Source organism: Xenopus laevis, chromosome 5S, assembly GCF_017654675.1.
Source record: "Xenopus laevis strain J_2021 chromosome 5S, Xenopus_laevis_v10.1, whole genome shotgun sequence".
In the NCBI taxonomy this organism is placed as follows: Eukaryota; Metazoa; Chordata; class Amphibia; order Anura; family Pipidae; genus Xenopus; species Xenopus laevis.
In genome coordinates, this window is record NC_054380.1 from 73,725,332 (window position 1) to 73,743,281 (window position 17,950).

Below are 17,950 nucleotides of genomic sequence, written 5' to 3' on the forward strand. Positions count from 1 at the left end.
TGTGTCCCAGGTTTATGTCAGAATGGTTCCGGCCAGGTTTTTTTGCACTCAGGTGGGTTAATTTATACAGCTTTCCCAATGAGGGATTGAGTGTGTGAGGAGCTGGGAAGGAGACTGGGTGTTTCCATATTGAGGTGCAATTATCTGAAGTATCAACAAGTGACTGGAGGAAGGAATTGGAAAAACCCTCCTAAGGCTAATTGTTGTTTGAAAATTTAACAGAGGACATTGGAACTCAGTACCGCTGTAAGTGTTGGACATTTTTGTTTCTGTATACAATAACGTGGGTGTTTAAGTGGGACTACTATTCCTATGTTGAAGCAAGTGTGTTTTACCTGTTCATTTTCTTTATAATAAAAGCCAGCTAAGCTGCAGAAATCTGTTAAAGGTGGCCGTCGACTTATGTTTGTGTTCTACAACAGTGCTGTGCGATTGATCCCTGCTAACCTGAATCTCACTGTATGAAGATCCAAATTGCAGAAAGATCCATTATCCAGAAAGCAACAGATCCAGAGCATTCTGGAGAACAGGTCCCATGCCTGTACTGTAAATAAACTGCATGGCACTTACTAAGGGGCCCATTCACTAAGTTCGAGTGAAGGAATAGAGGAAAAGAAACTTTGAATTTCAAAGTGTTTTTTTGGCTACTTCGACCATCGAATGGGCTACTTCGATCTTCGACTATGACTTTGAATCGAACGATTCGAACTAAAAATCGTTCGTCTATTCGACCATTCGATAGTCGAAGTACTGTCTCTTTAAGAAAAAACTTCGACCCCCTAGTTTGCCACCTAAAAGCTTCCGAAGTCACTGTTAGCCTATGGGGAAGGTCGCCATAGACTTTCCAAGTTTTTTCTGATCGAAGGATAATCCTTCGATCGATGGATTAAAATCCTTCGAACCGTTCGATTCGAAGGATTTAATCGTTCGATCGAACGATTATTCCTTCGATCGTTCAATCGAACGAATTGCGCAAAATCCTTCGACTTTGATATTCGAAGTCGAAGGATTTTAATTCGCTAGTCGAATATCGAGGGTTAATTAACCCTCGATATTCGACCCTTAATACATCTGCCCCATAATGAAAACACATTCTGTTGTTTTTTAATCAAACGCTGCCTTCTTCCTAAGATATAAATATATATATATATATATATATATATATATATATATATATATATATATATATATATGTATGTGTGTATATGTGTATATATATATATATCTCCTAAAGTCTGGGAAGCTAGGCTGTATGCTTTGAGTAAGACATTAGATGTTTCTTAAACTGCTAATTACTTGTGCTACCAAGTGGCAGTTGAGGAGGCTGTAAAACCAGGTTCCCCTTTGCATGTTGTCCTAAGTAAATCATATGCAAGGGCCAATACTAGCAGCATATTCTCTGCCACACCCATTTACTGTAAATGCTGTTGCAACTAGTAGCATATTTACCAAACGGTCAAAACATTTGCACCCATGTTGGCAAATGCGGTGCACATTTCATTATGAACAGTTTTTTGCACAACCACAAACGCTGCCTGTATTCTGGGTGAAATGCTGCATTGTGGCTACAAACACAGAAATATGGGCTGATATTTAGCACTATGCACATAGAATCAGTATAGTAAATGAACCCTTATATATTCAATTAACTGCGCACTGTACCTGCCGCCACTCATTAAAATCTTTGAGCTTTTATCATTGTCATCAATTGCCATGATTTGTAAAACTGGTATTCTGTATTAGGGACCCTGGACAGGATCATAAAGTACAGGGAGGAGGACAGTGACAGGGCTAGGAACAAGTGTGGGAATGACATCAAGTGACATCAGAGGCTCGGGAATGTGGGTTGAAAGGATCTAGTGTGGCAGGAAGAGAAGAGTAAGGCCATTCTTACATGACAAATAGTTTGTCTTTTTTTTTGGATTGCAAAACATCAGCATTTAACCCCCGCATTAATAAAATGCACTGTTTTTCCTGGTGTAGTAACCAAAGGTGACCAATAAGACCAATAAGACATTTGCTTTTCAACATGTATCTGTAAATGCTATCTGTTTTCTATAGGTTAGTGCATCTGTTTACACTTATAAGGGGTCATTTACTTACTGCACCACAATTGCGGGACAAATTTTACAACAGTTGAATTAAAAATCCTATTCATTGAAGGTACTTCATTTGCTCCAGCACCACAGCCTTCCTCCTGCCTCCTGTTCCAAATGGAGTACTCTTGTGCCTTGAAATTTTGTAAACCGGACTTTGAAAATTATATTTAATGAGCAATTTCTCTTTAATCTGGTTGAAGTGCAGGTGCAATTTGGTAAATTTTAAAGTGGACCTGTCACCCAGTCAAAAATCTGTATAATAAAATTCCTTTTCAAATTAAACATGAAATCCAATTTCTATTTTTTATTAAAGCATTCATAACTGTTGTAAGCTTGTTTAAAATTCTCAGCTGTCAATCAAATATTGTCTGCCCCCTCCTCTATGCCCTGGGCATTGAGGCTGGGCAGACAATTACTTTCACTTTTCATTCAGCACTTCCTAGATGTCACTGCTCTCCCCACATTCCACTGTTCTCTTTAACATTTAATTGTGTAACCAGTGCATGGGGATGGACATCGGGTCCCCCATTCTGGTGCACAAACAAGATTCTGAGATGATACAAGGCTTGCCTTAATAACAAAATGGCTCCTGCCTGCTTACTATAATTTTGAAATCCCAGACTTAAGGAAGCAAGATTCAAATAATTTATATAGTGTAATTAAAGTTATTTTTTCTTGACTAATGTGATAAAATAGGATTTTGAACAATTTTTTTGGGTGACGGATCCCCTCTAATGCTTTGGCTACAGCTGGTCACAGCAATTATGCTGAAATCATAGGATCTAATGCTATATTGTGGGGGAAAAATAATGGCAATTGTGCTCAAAACTGCTCATTCAACTGCGGTGTGGTAAGTAGTATTATATCACCCATAAAAATGTTCAAATGTCTTTGGTGAACTTTCAGTAGCTGTTGGTTATCTTTTGTAACGACATCTAGATGTCATCTACTTACTAACATATACAACATATTCGTGATCTGCCAACTGTTCTTACATATAAAAATGCAGTCCAGCGAAGGGGATGTTCACCTTTGGACAAGTGTCCAAATATGAAGAGTTCCTTCCCATAGGAACCATGTGCTCCTTCACTCATAATTACCATGGATTATTTTACAAAATTACAACTAATTTAGAATATGTTCCTAGAGGGCCCAGGAGTTGTTCATAATCGGACACTTGTCAGGCAGTAGGCATCCCCTTTAAAGAAGAATAAGAATTTGTTATTTGCACATAGCTAATTGGGTGATACATTCAGATATTTTCATTAATAAGCATTCAAGTTTTCTTTCAATTGTGAGTTTATTTGAAGTAGAAAAAAACTCTCAAACCTCACAAGTTTTATTTAGATAAGCCCAAAAATATGACATGGAGCATTATATTTACAGTATGTTACAAGCTAAGTTCACCAAGTGCCCATTTTATTAACTGATAATCCCTCATATTTATTCCCTTTGCCTTATTCAGGCAGAGTAGCTTAATGGTAAACTTTATTTTAAACACATAAGAAACAGCATAGCCTTATGTATTTTGCGCACACAACACTTAATCATAGGCTCTGCTGTTAAGTACCATGTGCCCAAAATGCCTAAGCATGAGCTGTATCTTACATGTGATTACTTTTAATTTACTATGCCTGATAATGGGACATGCTGTTGTTTCTTGCATGTGCACCCAGAACTCATGTTTGATGTTAGTGATGAGGGGGCATCAGAAAAGCCATCTCAGAGCTGCAAGGACCCTGAAATTCCCCTGACCAGGACTATTTCACCTATTTTCCCTTTGTGCTTCAGTTGAATTTGCTGTTGGATGGGATTATAGTGATCCATATGAGCTCCAAAAATCATACTCCTTCCCATATCCTCTCTGTAGTTGGGTGGAAGGGGAAACATGCAAATGGAGAACTCATCTCCTATACCTTGTTCAGGGAACACAAATATCATAAGCATAGGTGTGGGGGTCACACACTGAATCCCTATTAATACTATGAAACCCTGTCTGATTATGAAATAAATAACAAAATGTTATCCCATCCCTACATATCCATCCAACAAAATGTCACCTATATTCTTGCAGTTTGCAGCCCTCAGCAAGTAGTAAATGCAAAACACTAATGGACTGCTAGCACAGATCAAGTGAAAAGTTCAGAGCTTGAGGGGACGATAGATGGAGGAGGGGTCTCCTATGCACACACACCCTCATGAATACAGTGCTGTCAAGCAGACACATTTAAGAGGGTAGCTGCAGAAGTCCATTCTCTTTGCACCCTGCCTTCCTATTGGAAGTGGTACTCAACAACACTGTAATTTGCAATATGGTAAAATAATCTGTGTTACTCATAATCCCTCTAGAGCTGGCCATAGATGTGCAGACTGTATCCTATGTCTGACAAACGATCATACATTGTAATCTCCTGATCTACAACTAACCATTCAGATTAAATAAAGTAGTAAAAGAACAAATCAGAAGATGCTCTGGCCATTAACTGACAGACAGCAATTGTATGAAAGTTACCCAAGGATATAGTCAGATGGGCTAAGTCTCTGCAAGTCCTTGTATGTCTGATATTCATGCTTTATAAATAATAATAATAACAATAATAATTATAAAAAAAATTGTTATTATTATTATTATTATTAGTAGTAGTAGTAGTAGTAGTAGTTGTATTGTTGTTATTATTAGTAGTAGTATTGTTTATTATTATTATTATAATAGAATGAACACTAAGTAAGTAATAAGTGGTAATAGTTTTATGCTGGCAAAGTAGGCTCAGGTAAGTCAATACTTCAGCACCCTGAACAGGGGAAGAGGGAATTAGGACCCTGAAGAACTCCCTGCCTGGATTCAACATAAACACGCCCATAAGGCTGTACAGATAGAGAATCTGTTAGAAAACAGACTTTGGCAGACAAATACTGAAGCGCTTACTGATTCCTGGTTGAGCCTTCTGACTGTGTGTGTGTTCGTCTCCTGCAGAAAACTGCCATCCTTGTGCCTGTGCTCGGGGCTCTGTACAGAACTCTCCTTGTTCGCAGTCAGGGGCAGCAGTTCAGAACCACGTGTGGTGGACAGCTCCCAGCGCAGAGGGCTGTTGAAGCTACAAGGCAAGTTGATCAGAGAGCGATCTGCTTTCCGCACAATCCTGTGTCCGACAGATCATAAGCGGAGTACGAGGTTGGCATGTGAGCAGAGGTAAGGCGTCTTGTTAGTGCTTGTCCCACACGAACTTGGGATCAGATTTATTTTACGCGCGATTTTGCCATAAGGAACCTGTTTACCTTTCTTAGGTGTGTTATATTGTATTGAGGGAACATTATAGAGAGACGTATTGGGGGATAAGTGTCATGTTTTAGATTGGAGATTTTTTTGCAGCAACATCTTAATCGGTTTGTAAAAGAGCTACTATAGGAGTCCAGTGTTGCCTGACTCCTGCTTATTACATAAAAGATAATTTCCTATCTCTTTGACTGATGCAGTTCATGCTGCTAATATCTATTGACATGGAAACGGGGAAACATATTGGGAATACTTGCTGAGCAGATGTACTGCACGTTTACTGGTTGCAATGTGTTAAAACTGATCATTTCTGCGCCATCATTTCAATAATAGCTTATCTGACCCTATTTTGCAATAACAGGAAAGTTTCAAGTGGAGATTCTTAATGAAAGTTCATGTTAAGCTTGGAAAATCAAGTATACTCTGTGGGGAGGCTTTTGTTATTGTGCAGCAAATGGATCCCTTTCAGCCCAACCTCCATGTTCTACATGCGGATCTTTACATGTAAATCTCACCATGTTGATTCCATCATTCTCATCAAATAACACTTTCATAACAATGCTGATGTGACAGGAGGGGATAGTCCTTCTCCAGAAAATTACATTTGTTTGCCTGTTTCCTTATAAGCCCACAAGTCTCATGTAAAAACATTAACCCTGAACTAATTTTAGAAAAGAGTAAACACGGTTTCCCCCCCCTTGCATTATGGTGAACTGGCATAGCGCATGTTTTAAACTGTCATTAAACAGCTTTATATATATATTTATTTATTTATTTATTTATTTATTTTTACAACTCTTTCAACCTGCTGAGGGACAAAAAGGTTTAAATGCAAAATAAGGTGCCGCACAATCATATTGGTGTCTTTATTGAGCAATCTTGGAGCAATCTTGGAGCACTTTAGTTTACCCCACATCTTGATTTATTATCAGTATAAAACTGTTGAATGAGGGTGGCCTCATAAGGTGGTGGTACTGTCACTGGACAACGTCAGCTCCCTTTTCCTTTGTAACTATATAAGAAACCCACTTGCCCACCAATAAAGACACAAATGTATTCGCAAGAAATGCACTATATTGAGGTGTAAAGCCCCAGAAAGCATTGGTTACACCAAGATGTTCATTTGTAACCTATGCTGGCAGTTTTGATTAGAATTAAGCTGTTTATCAATGGGTTTCAATTTAAAGCATTTAAAGCATTTAAAGCACATTTTTATACATTAACTGATTTTTCCTTATCTGTGTTTTCACTGAGCTTGTGAAAACAGGGGGAGGGAGATGTGTGGTGCATCCTAATACAGGATAATATATGGTGTCTCTTGTCTAGAAGAGTATAAAAATAAACAAAGTACAAATCCTTGAGTGTGTCATTAAACTCTCATTGCGGAAGGAATTTTTCTTTTTGCGAACACAGAAGTAAGATATTTATCTACCTCAAACTATAATAGCAATTGCCAACATACAGAATATTCATTATTGTTTTGTTCAATTAGCATATCTGGAAGATAATTCTCTGATGATTTCCTAATTTCAGGTTTCTTGATGGTAAACATTAAATGATTCCTTTGAAGCTTGCTATGCTGGAGGACATTTTTGGTCCTGCCATGCAGCACTTGAACAAATGTATTATTTAAGTGGCTTTTTACCTTTGTTAGTTAATGAATTTCCTAATTGCATAAAGAAAGCATCAAAATATTCTCTCAAAGGGCATTAGACAGACTTTGATGTCAGTGGGCAGTGATCCCTTACAGTGCTTCTGATCTCAGGCAAAAAGGGACTTCATGCATCTCAGCAGGAGATTTGCTTAGGGCTGTGGTGATGATTATCATTTTAGCTGGTAGTATAATGGGAAGCTATACACACTGCTATAAATGATTTCATAATTTTTCTGCTAATCTTCACTCACAACAAACCCCGCCCTTAGATACCACTTGGGGTCTAGAAAAACACATGACTGTAAACATTGCCCTTTCTTGAACCAAAATGATCTGAAATGCAAACATGCACGATTATTCAGTGTATGCGCACCTCTGTGTATGAAAATATACACATTTTTCAATATTTTCTTTATGCCAGTGCATATGCATGTATCAATGTGTGTGCTTATTATGTGCATAAAAACGAATGGTTATGCATTATATATATATATATATATATATATATATATATATATATATATATATATATATCCCATTTTTATTTGTGCCATGTACCTTAAAATAGTTTGCATGGGGCATTCAGCAAATTCTGCTTAATCTGTTAATCTGCATTGTAGATACTGTACATAAATAATTTATATAGTGCTGTCAATTGAGAGAGTGTTAAAAAATAAAGCGAACATAAGTCTCTTAATGGTATTTTGTTTAGCCTATCAGTATGTGCTTTAATATGCCTGACATCAAACAACTAGTTGAAACTAGTATACTGGATATACTATTCATGGTTATTAATTGCTACATGAACAGTTCCACAGGGTAACGCAAACTCCTATTTAATGCTGATGAATGTGACAATGTGCTGTGTACAGTAGGTGACCTACACAGAATGGGTCGCATCTGGCTACAGCAGCTGGATATACATTAACAAATAAACGTGTCAAACAAATGAGAGACTAATGACTTGAAAGCCCTCTGTGTTTTTGCCTGCAGCCTTCTACTGTTGGCAAATAAAACCCCAAGAATCTTTAGTTATTTTTTACAGTTTTGACATCAAGGACTTTATCAGGGACTCCATAAAACAAAATGGTTTGGGAATGCATGGGCTGCTACTTTACAAATATGAAAAATGTTCTGTTACATAATGGTGCTCTGATTCCCCATACTTCCTGACAGCTCACCTAGCAGAAGTATACTAGGAGTAGTAATTCTACATCAATACATTGCCCATCGCCATGGAACTCGATTAAGTGCAAACTGACTAGCATCCACTTCTAATTACAACAAAGCAGTAGGCTGTTGTTTGAATGAAAGTGTTTGTTTTCTTCTGTGCATGCAGTGTAATCTGATGATTAGATAATTGAAATTTACTGCAGCAGTGACCAACTATTGCATCCTACAGTATTCAAGGAAGCCAATCAAAAAGTCACATAAACATTTATTGGTAGTGCAAAATAATTGGTAGTGGGGTTAATATCAAAATGAATGCAGCATGGTCTAGTGTCATAGGGGACATGTTTGTAATTCCTTGTACATTACATGATAAGTATTCTGTATCTTTAAGATACCATTGTATACACCAGGGTGGTTATACTAGTGTAAAGAGTATCCGTGCATCTACACAGATCCAGTGTGTTAAATAAAAGCACTGTGTTCAGTATCTATTCCCCCTTACTATATCCTTATTATAGCCAGTGCTGTTTGATGTACTGAACAAATGAATAATGGCTTAGTAAGTGGCTTACAGCAAGACTTTGAAATATGTCAACTGCTTACCCATACACAACCAAACCTTCAAGCACGGCTTTTCATTGTACAACTAGAACATTCATAGAGTAGGAAAAAGTCAAAACAAAATTCACTGCAAAGTGCGTTTATTTACACAACATGTTTTGGGTGTCAATCCCTTTATCCCACTCGATATAGGGCTTGACACCCGAAACGTAGTGTAAATAAACGCACTTTGCAGTGAATTTTGTTTTGGCTTTTTCCTACTCTATGAATGTCCTACTTTGGAATATGTAACTAACATAATGTCAACAAATCATATGAAAACATCAGAAATAAAATGTATTATTGAAGGACATGCAAATGAATATTTGCCTTGCCTTCTTTGTATCTGATCAATGATAGATACATGTGTACCCAATAAAATCCAAAACTTTACCAAGGCATGGACACCCTTCCTTATAACAGCAAGCATTACTGAACATGAATTATTATTCCTTATGTTCAATTTCAAAGTATCGTACTGCAGTTATTGCACTGTGCCTTGAATATGAAACTACAGTCGAGGGAGCCAGTGGCGCTCCAGCTCTACATCTACATAGAAGCGGCTTCACAACTTGGTCGAGTTATTATTATGGGTGACTTTAATTATCCAGACATTGACTGGGGTAATGGGGATGACAAAACAGAAAAAGCTAGCAGGTTTGTAAATCTGCTGAATGACAACTTTTTATTCTAGCTAGTCCAAGAACTTAATAGGAATCAGTCTCTTTTGGATCTTGTAATAACTAATAATACCAAATGTATTATTTCTAGCATTTGTGTGCATGAGCATTTAGGGAATAGTGATCATAACATGGTCTCCTATGTTGCAGAAACAACTCTATAAGGAGCAAATAAAACACTTAACCATGAATTGATTTGATTAAGAGACTGGAATATGAATAGCTGAGGGCCTGAATAGAAAGATGAGTAAAAAGTAGCAATAACAATACATTTGTAGCCTTACTTAGTATTTGTTTTTTACATGGAGTCAGTGACCCCCATTTGAAAGCTGGAAAAACTCAAAAGAAGGCAAATTATTCAAAAACTATAAAACTAAAAAAATAATGAAGACCAATTTAAAAGTTGCTTATAATTGGCCATTCTATAACATAATAAAAGTTAACTTAAAGGTGACCCACCCCTTTAAGGCTTTCAATTAGCTGGGACAGCTGAAAATGTTTATCAGGTACAAGGAGGCTAATAAATCAGACAAAAAAATCAGACAAGCTAAAATATATAAGCAGTAAAAAGATCCAAAATTATCTCTTAAATATGTGATAGTAAAAAAATCAAGCAGGAAGGGGTTTGGACCCGTAATATCAGAGGAGGGTAGATTGTCATGGTTGGAGTTGTTTTCTGTGGAAAAAAGGCGTATGCGAGGGGACATGATTACACTTTACAAGTACATTAGAGGACATTATAGACAAATAGCAGGGGAACTTTTTACCCATAAAGAGGATCACCATACCAGAGGCCACCCCTTTAGACTAGAAGAAAAGAACTTTCATTTGAAGCAACGTAGGTGGTTCATGGTGGTGGTGGATGATGTTGTGGTGTCCGATTCTGTTAATGCCTTTAAGAGTGGCTTGGATGATTTCTTGGACATACATAATATCCAAGGCATTGTCATACTATTGTGATACTAAAGTCTATAGTTAGTGTATGAGTATATATAGTTTATGTCAGTGTATAGGAGGGGTCAGTGTGTATATGTATGGATGCTGGGTTTCATTTGGAGGGGTTGAACTTGATGGACTTTGGTCTTTATTCTATCCAATCTAACTATGTAACTATGTGTCCTTGGTGGTACCACAGAATAACAAATGTTGGTAAAACAATAAGTAAAATAAAAGTTCAAAACTACTTTCACATTAATGCTGAACTGCAACTTCCAAACTACTCATCCAGATGGAAAGCTTAGGCTTCAACACTTCTTTTTTTAATTTACTTTTCTTCATCACTATTTCCATGAGAGGATATCTCTAGTGATGGGCGAATTTATTCGCCAGGCGCGAATTCGCGGCGAATTTGCGCGATTTGCCGCCAGCGAATAAATTCGCGAACTGCCCGTGAAAATTTGCGGCAAAAATTCGCTGGCGTCAAAATTGTTTTTTCGAAAAAACGGACGCTGGAGTCAAAAACGAGACGCCGGCGCCGTTTCGAGAATTTTTCGGCGAACTAATCCATGCAAGTTGGGAACTAATCCATGCAAGTTCCACTATATACACAAAGATTGATAATTAAAAATTACAACAGATCCATTCCTGCTTTATTATTTTTCCATAGAGGGGATTAGGTCTTTAAAACCAAACATGTTTGGAGTTTGGCTTGTATGATGGTTTCAGTCATATCCGATGGACTTAAAAGCCAGACTATTTATGTAGGTTAAAATGGTAGGAAATGGTTCTCTCTGAGCCCATCGAATGGAGAAAGAAAGAGAGAAACATTTCTGAATCCATATTTTCCATGATCCTGAAGACTATATAGCTTTAGATTGTAATATCTAAACAGCTGCATCAAACATTTGCCTACGGCAAAGTATTATAAGCTCTTTCCTGATTTCTCTGATCAGTGAGCAATTTCATCTGGATTTATTCTTATTTGTAGTAAGATGCTGCCTTTGGTTAACATTTCATCTCCCTTCCTCTACCCCCTTGGCCATCATCGAAGGTGAATGGCACACTTACCTCTTGTTCTTTATTTGACTCTTAACAAAGGATTTTTGATGAGATGAAAGGTGTATTTGTTTAACACAATGTTCTTGGCCCATTTTTATTCCGCATATTGTTTTGAAACTGTTTGAAAAGAATCGATGACATGGTCCCTGCGGATAATGCCACGACACTGCCTACGGGAAGTCTACAGAGTACACATTGTGGGTGTAAGTTATCTTGCTAATGGAATAATAACTGTGATATGAATTTTTAATTGCATGTGATGTTCAGGGTATGTTTGATATTCAAACAGCCTCTGTTTTTTTAACATAAAAAATTATTTATGCATAAGCAAAGAGATCATTTATATTCATTATGTTATTATATTTTAAGTTTTACAAGCCAACAGCATTTAGGAAATGGTATAAATGTACAGCACAAAATACATTTATAAATGACAATGTAAAATAAATTTTTGTATTGATGATCATTTCTCTTTCTCTCTTTATCGTTTTTCCACACCATTATTATTGTCTTGTTTTGCATCAATTAATTCTGCTTGCTGGGCGTTAGTGAACTGTTATTGAGATATAATGTAGGGAACTGATAAATGTAGAAAGCAATATCACACAACTGTACTGGTCGTGATCTTTACCTCTGGTACTACCGCTGCGAGTGCTTATTTTCATGTTGTTTCACATTAACACATGCACACATATGAGTCCTTTGTAGGACTTTCCTACATGAGAAGCAACAATAAACAGTATATCAATTTACGTATGCATTGAATTAGGTACAGTATAGATTGCATTCTCAGAATCCAGTTCAGACATTCTGTATTTCATGCCTTATATACAGTTAGGTCCATAAATATTTGGACAGATTGGACAATTGTTTTCTAATTTTGGTTCTGTACATTACCACAATGAATTTTAAGTGAAACAACTCAGATGCAGTTGAGCTGCAAACTTTCAGCTTTAATTCAGTGGGTTGAACAAAAAGATTGCATAAAAACGTAAGGAACTAAAGCCTTTTTTTAACACAATCACTTCATTTCAGGGGCTCAAAAGCAAATGGTCGATTGACTCAAAGGCTATTTCATGGGCAGGTGTGGGCAATTCCTTTGTTATGTCATTATCAATGAAACAGATAAAAGTCCTGGAGTTGATTTGAGGGGGGGGGGGTGCTTGTGTGTGGAAGATTCTGCTGTGAACATACACCATGCGGTTAAAGGAGCTCTCCATGCAGGTGAAACAAGCCATCCTTAAGCTGCAAAAACAGAAAAAACCCATCCGAAAAATTGCTACAATATTAGAAAGCACTGGTGAACTCAGCAATGCAAAAAGACCTGGACGTCCACAGAAGACAACAGTGATGGATGATCGCAGAATCATTTCCATGGTGAAGAGAAACCCCTTCACAACAGCCAAACAAGTGAACACCATTTTCCAGGAGATAGGCATATCGATATCCAAGTCTAGATTGGACTTTGCTAAAAAAAAACATCTAAAAAAGCCAGCACAGTTCTGTAAAAATGTTCTTTGGACAGATGAAACCACGATCAACCTCTACCAGAATGATGACAAGAAAAAATTATGGAGGAGGCATGGAACAGCACATGATCTAAACCACATAATCTATAAAACATGACAGAGGCAGTGTGATGGCTTGGGCTTGCATGGCTGCCAGTGGCACTGGGACACTAGTGTTTATGACACAGGACAGAAGCAGCCAAATGAATCCTGAGGTGTTCAGAGACACTGTCTGCTCAAATCCAGCTAAATACAGTCAAATTGATTGGGAGGCATTTCATAATACAGATGGACAATGACCCAAAACATACAGCCAAAGCAACCCAAGAGTTTATTAAAACAAAGAAATGGAATATTCTTGACTGGCCAAGTCAGTCACCTGATCTGAACCCAAGTGAGCATGTATTTCACTTGATGAAGACTAATCTTCGGCTTATTTATTAATACACTTTCCCAAAAATGTTGTTTACGGGAGAAAAATCGTGAAAAATACGAATCTTACAAATATTTCAGAATTTCCACCCAAAAACTCATAAAAATCTTTGGCACTTCTCCCATTGACTTATATGCAACCTCGGCAGGTCTGAGATGCCGGATTTTCAGATTCAGACTTTTTCCATCCTCAGGGTATAATAAATTCTGAAAAATCCGTGATTTTTTTTAGACTAAAAATTCGGATTTTATACTAAAAAACACAAATTTTTTGGATTTTTGGCATTCAGAGTTTAGTAAATAACCTCCTAGGTGATGGTGGAGCTAAATGTATTGACACAAACAAAAACACTTTTAGTTTAAAGGAGGCCTATTTGTGTCCAATAGAGAACTTGATATTAAGAAGACACTCCTACAAACACCATACTCAGTGCTACATGATATGGGCATTGTACAGGCATATGGGACAATGAGATGTGACTAATAAATATTATTTAAGGCTTGATCCAAGCATGAGATATTTGTGTGATCTCTTAGAATGGTGAGATCCTGGCCCTTTTCTAATAGGTTGTTAAGTGTAGACTACCTGCTCCTCTCCCTGCACAAATTCTCCCAAAACAAGGTTTTTCAAAACCAGATAATCCTGTGGTACATAAATCACAGAATTAAAGTCAACTATTGAGTAGATAAATTACAGAAAAACTACAGAACAGGCAAAAAATAAACATAGCTCCATTAAAGGAGAAAGAAACCCTTAATAAAAAACCCTACCCCGTCTAACCCCACCCCTCCCTCCTCCCCCCAGCCTAGCTGCTACCCGGGCAAATGCCCCTAACTCTGCAGATTCTGTCCAGCGGAGTTCACTGACGCTATCTTCAGCCGCTTCGGTAATCTTCGGAATGAGACCGGCGATTCTGCAATTTTCGTGAGTTTCAGCGCATGCGCAGTTGTCGGGAAACAGAAAATTTCTCCAACTGCGCATGCACCACTACGCTGGTCCCATTCCAAATATTACCGAAGAGAATAAGATGGCTGCCGTTAACTCCGCAGGACAGAATCTGCTTAGATGCTTGGAGGGGTAAGTAAAGAGTTAGGGGCATTTATCCAGGGGGGGCAGCTAGGCTGGGGGGAGGAGGGAGGGGGGTCCTTTAAGGAACACTGCAGAGAAACACATTTCTGTATGGGAGTCTGGAAATGTAGGTGGCTAACCATAACTATTTTAGCTTTTAGCCTCTGCTACACATAAAGGTAGTGATTTATAAAGGTTTCAAAATTTTTGCCACAATTCGAAATCCGAATGATATTTTCAAAAACTCGAATGTTTGGTTTTTAAAAAAAAACCTCAAACTTCAATGAAAAAAAAATCAGCATCTAAAAGCTGGCAAGGTCATGTAGAAGCCAATGGAAGTTTTCCCAACCATTTTATTAATTTGAGATTTTCAAGTTTTTGAGTTTGTAAACTCGCAAATTCAAGTTTTTTTTAAGCCTATAAAGTCAATAAATTTGAGGTATTCACGTTTTTTTTCATGATTTTAAACTGAGTTTTTTTACCTTCTGATTTTTTCATAAATAAGTAAATATTCAAGTTTTTAAATTGAGCTAATTCGAAGTAGAAAAAATCTGTACATACCTCACAAATTTGATTTTTGATAAATAAGCCCAAAAGTGTTTATGTGGGACTATATTGTAAATGATGATAAAAACTGCTTTCTTTCTAGGTCTGTTCAGAGACAGTTTTATTCATGCTGGTAGCAGTCAGGTTTAGTTTAATTGGCTTTTTAAATACATCTGATCTCCAAAACAAGACACCTAAGGAACTGGAAATATTTCTCAAAATATTTTCAGTTTTACATCATCTGTCTAGATTGGACTATACAGAAGGAGATAGAAAGCATTTTCAAAATCCAATAAAAGATTGGTTCACAAATCCCTGTAAAATGGCGAATGTTGTTTTTTTTTGTCTCCATATAATGATTAAACTATGAAGGTTTTTTTTTTTAAATGGAAACCATGAAGACGATGAATTGACTAGAATAGCTGGTTCTTTATTGGTATTATTTTGAATTCGTCCACACACTGAATAATGGGAGTAATAAACACATTAATTTTTATGAAATTAAGGGACCAATTTGCTAAACATCAAATTTTTCTGGTCGAGTTTTTAATGTTCTGAAGCTGCTAAAAATCAGAATCTGAAAATATTCCAGTTAAATAAAGTAGAAGTCAATGGCAGATGGTCCCTTTAACAATTGCAACCTGTTTTATACCTTCAGGATTCATGATAGTTTCTGTCTGTTGATACTGGTTTTCATTCAAGCGACACTTTGATAAAGTTGAGTTTTTGGAGCGACAATTTGAAAAAGTTGCACGATTCGAATTGACACATTATATTGTCACAACTTTTTCCTGCACCAATTTTTCAAGAACTTTTATTGATAGGGGGATTTGGGTTTGGAAGTTTGGTCAATTTTTTTTTTTATTGTAGTGAGAAAAGGTTGAGTTTTAGTAAATACCCCCTAAAAGTGTAGTATATTTGATGCTGGTACATTAGGTAGGAGATCACTCCACATTCTTAACCTTTGTAAACAGTGAAAGGTATAGTTGTCATGTGAAAAAAATGCAAATTGTGCCTTTTTATTTTATACAATATATAATATGGTGTAAGCACCATTGTTCCACATGGCTTGAGAAAGGACCCCATTGGCTCGAAACGTCGCCCGTATGAATATGCACATTTATGGTGATGTAATTTTTACTATTTAATACAAAGTTTGAATAATAACTGCGAGTGCTGTCCATCATTTCTATTTAGTATATATATATATATATATATATATATATATTTATATATATATATAATCCTCCAATGAAGAAGCCGCACTCACAGGTCTTGTCCAAAAGTATAAACCGTTTATTTAAGAAACTAACGTTTCGGCTGCATCTCAGCCTTTGTCAAAGTTACAAATTGCAATAGAAACCTCCCTTAAATACCAGGAAGATGGCGCAGGATCCCTGGTTCCCTCCCAATCTGACGTGTTCCCCCTAATCAAGCTAATGTAATACATCCTAACTGAATCTAAGCAGTTGTCACTTGATATCCCCAACTGATACATTTACACAGCATATATTAGTTCTACACGGCATTTGTTAGTTCCACTCTAGACCCAGTGACTTTCAGTAATGTGTCATATTATATATCTCTCAATCAGTAAACCGACAACATTGTGTCAATCACCACTAACCTACAACGTGTTTCAAAGTGACAATTAAGAATATAAAATGTGAGCTTACCTCCACTCCAAGTGTCTATACCCCTCTTCGGTGCCTGTCATACCCCCTGTGACTCATATCCGTCGTTCCACATGTGTCGATCCTTCTATCGTTTCCCTTATGTGTATCCCGCCAATAACCCGTGCATCACCTTTACCCAATTGTCCCTACGCTGCAAAGCCCAATATCGGCATTCCGTGTAGTGTGCGCACATCTTGTGCGTCAATCAATATGTGTGACTCGTGCTGTCCAGTTCCTCTGTGTTACTGCTAGTAGTTGTCTTCAATTTTCCCACACCCCCTTCACCGTGTTAGCTTGTAAGAATCTTCTATTTTCAATCTTCCCACTCCCCCTTCACCGTGTTTGCTTGTAAGAATCTTCTATTTTCCCACATCCCCTTCACAGCGCTCGTCTAGAACGTCACTGCTCCAGTCACTGTTCAGAGTCCCACCACTTTGCTGTATATCCTGAGGATATAATTCTAAAGAGTGATTAATACAACAAATTAATATCACACGTTTTTCAACAGTAATGATATGCATGCGGATCAATGAAATAATGCTTTCAAATAATACAATTGATACAACACATTTCATATCTTGTATATTCAATTCGTCCCATGATTGGTGCTATTTTTTACTAACATCCACATTCTATTAGGATCCACTGCTCTTTACTTCTGGTTAGTACCACCCCATTAATTTCTTTAAACAAATTCCCTTAATATCCTAGATCGGAGCTCATACACAAATGCTCAGAATGCTGCTATAGGATAATCATAACCAAGTACATCAAACTCCATCTTAATCCAACCTAAAAATCTGAAAAACGATTGTAACTATTCCCCGACTCACAGAAGTAGCCTAAGGTCTAGAGATACTGTAGAGGGAACACCATCCCACCCTCCCTATAACCTTACCCCAAAACATTAAAAACATATCACGGTTACTCAGAAATGATCTATATATTTAGCAGGAAAAAAAGGTCTGCACTCACAGAACTTGAAAAATAATAAAGGTGTTTATTTAGACAAGGCAACCACTAACATTTCAGCCAGCAATCTAGCCTTTATTGCTGGCCGAAACGTTAGTGATTGCCTATATATATAATTTTACATTTAAAAAATTAACATAAAATTGTAGTTATCCTTTATCTCCAAATATAATATTGTAAGGATATTTTTAGAATGCTGAAGTTATAAATATAAACTTTTGACCTCTAGATGCCACTGATAATGCATGTATGTACCTCCTGGCCATCAG

The 17,950-nt window shown here is 37.1% G+C and overlaps 1 protein-coding gene across 1 annotated transcript in view; it reads left to right on the forward strand.

The window, feature by feature from the left end:
* Window positions 1-4,992: 4,992 nt before the first annotated feature.
* The window catches only part of cnr1.S (cannabinoid receptor 1 (brain) S homeolog), a 38,961-nt gene continuing 26,003 nt past the window's right edge, over window positions 4,993-17,950 (forward strand). Inside the window, exon 1 of the mRNA XM_018264217.2 lies at window positions 4,993-5,289. The gene's annotated coding sequence lies outside the window, so the exon portion shown is untranslated. The remainder of the gene's footprint in view (window positions 5,290-17,950) is intronic.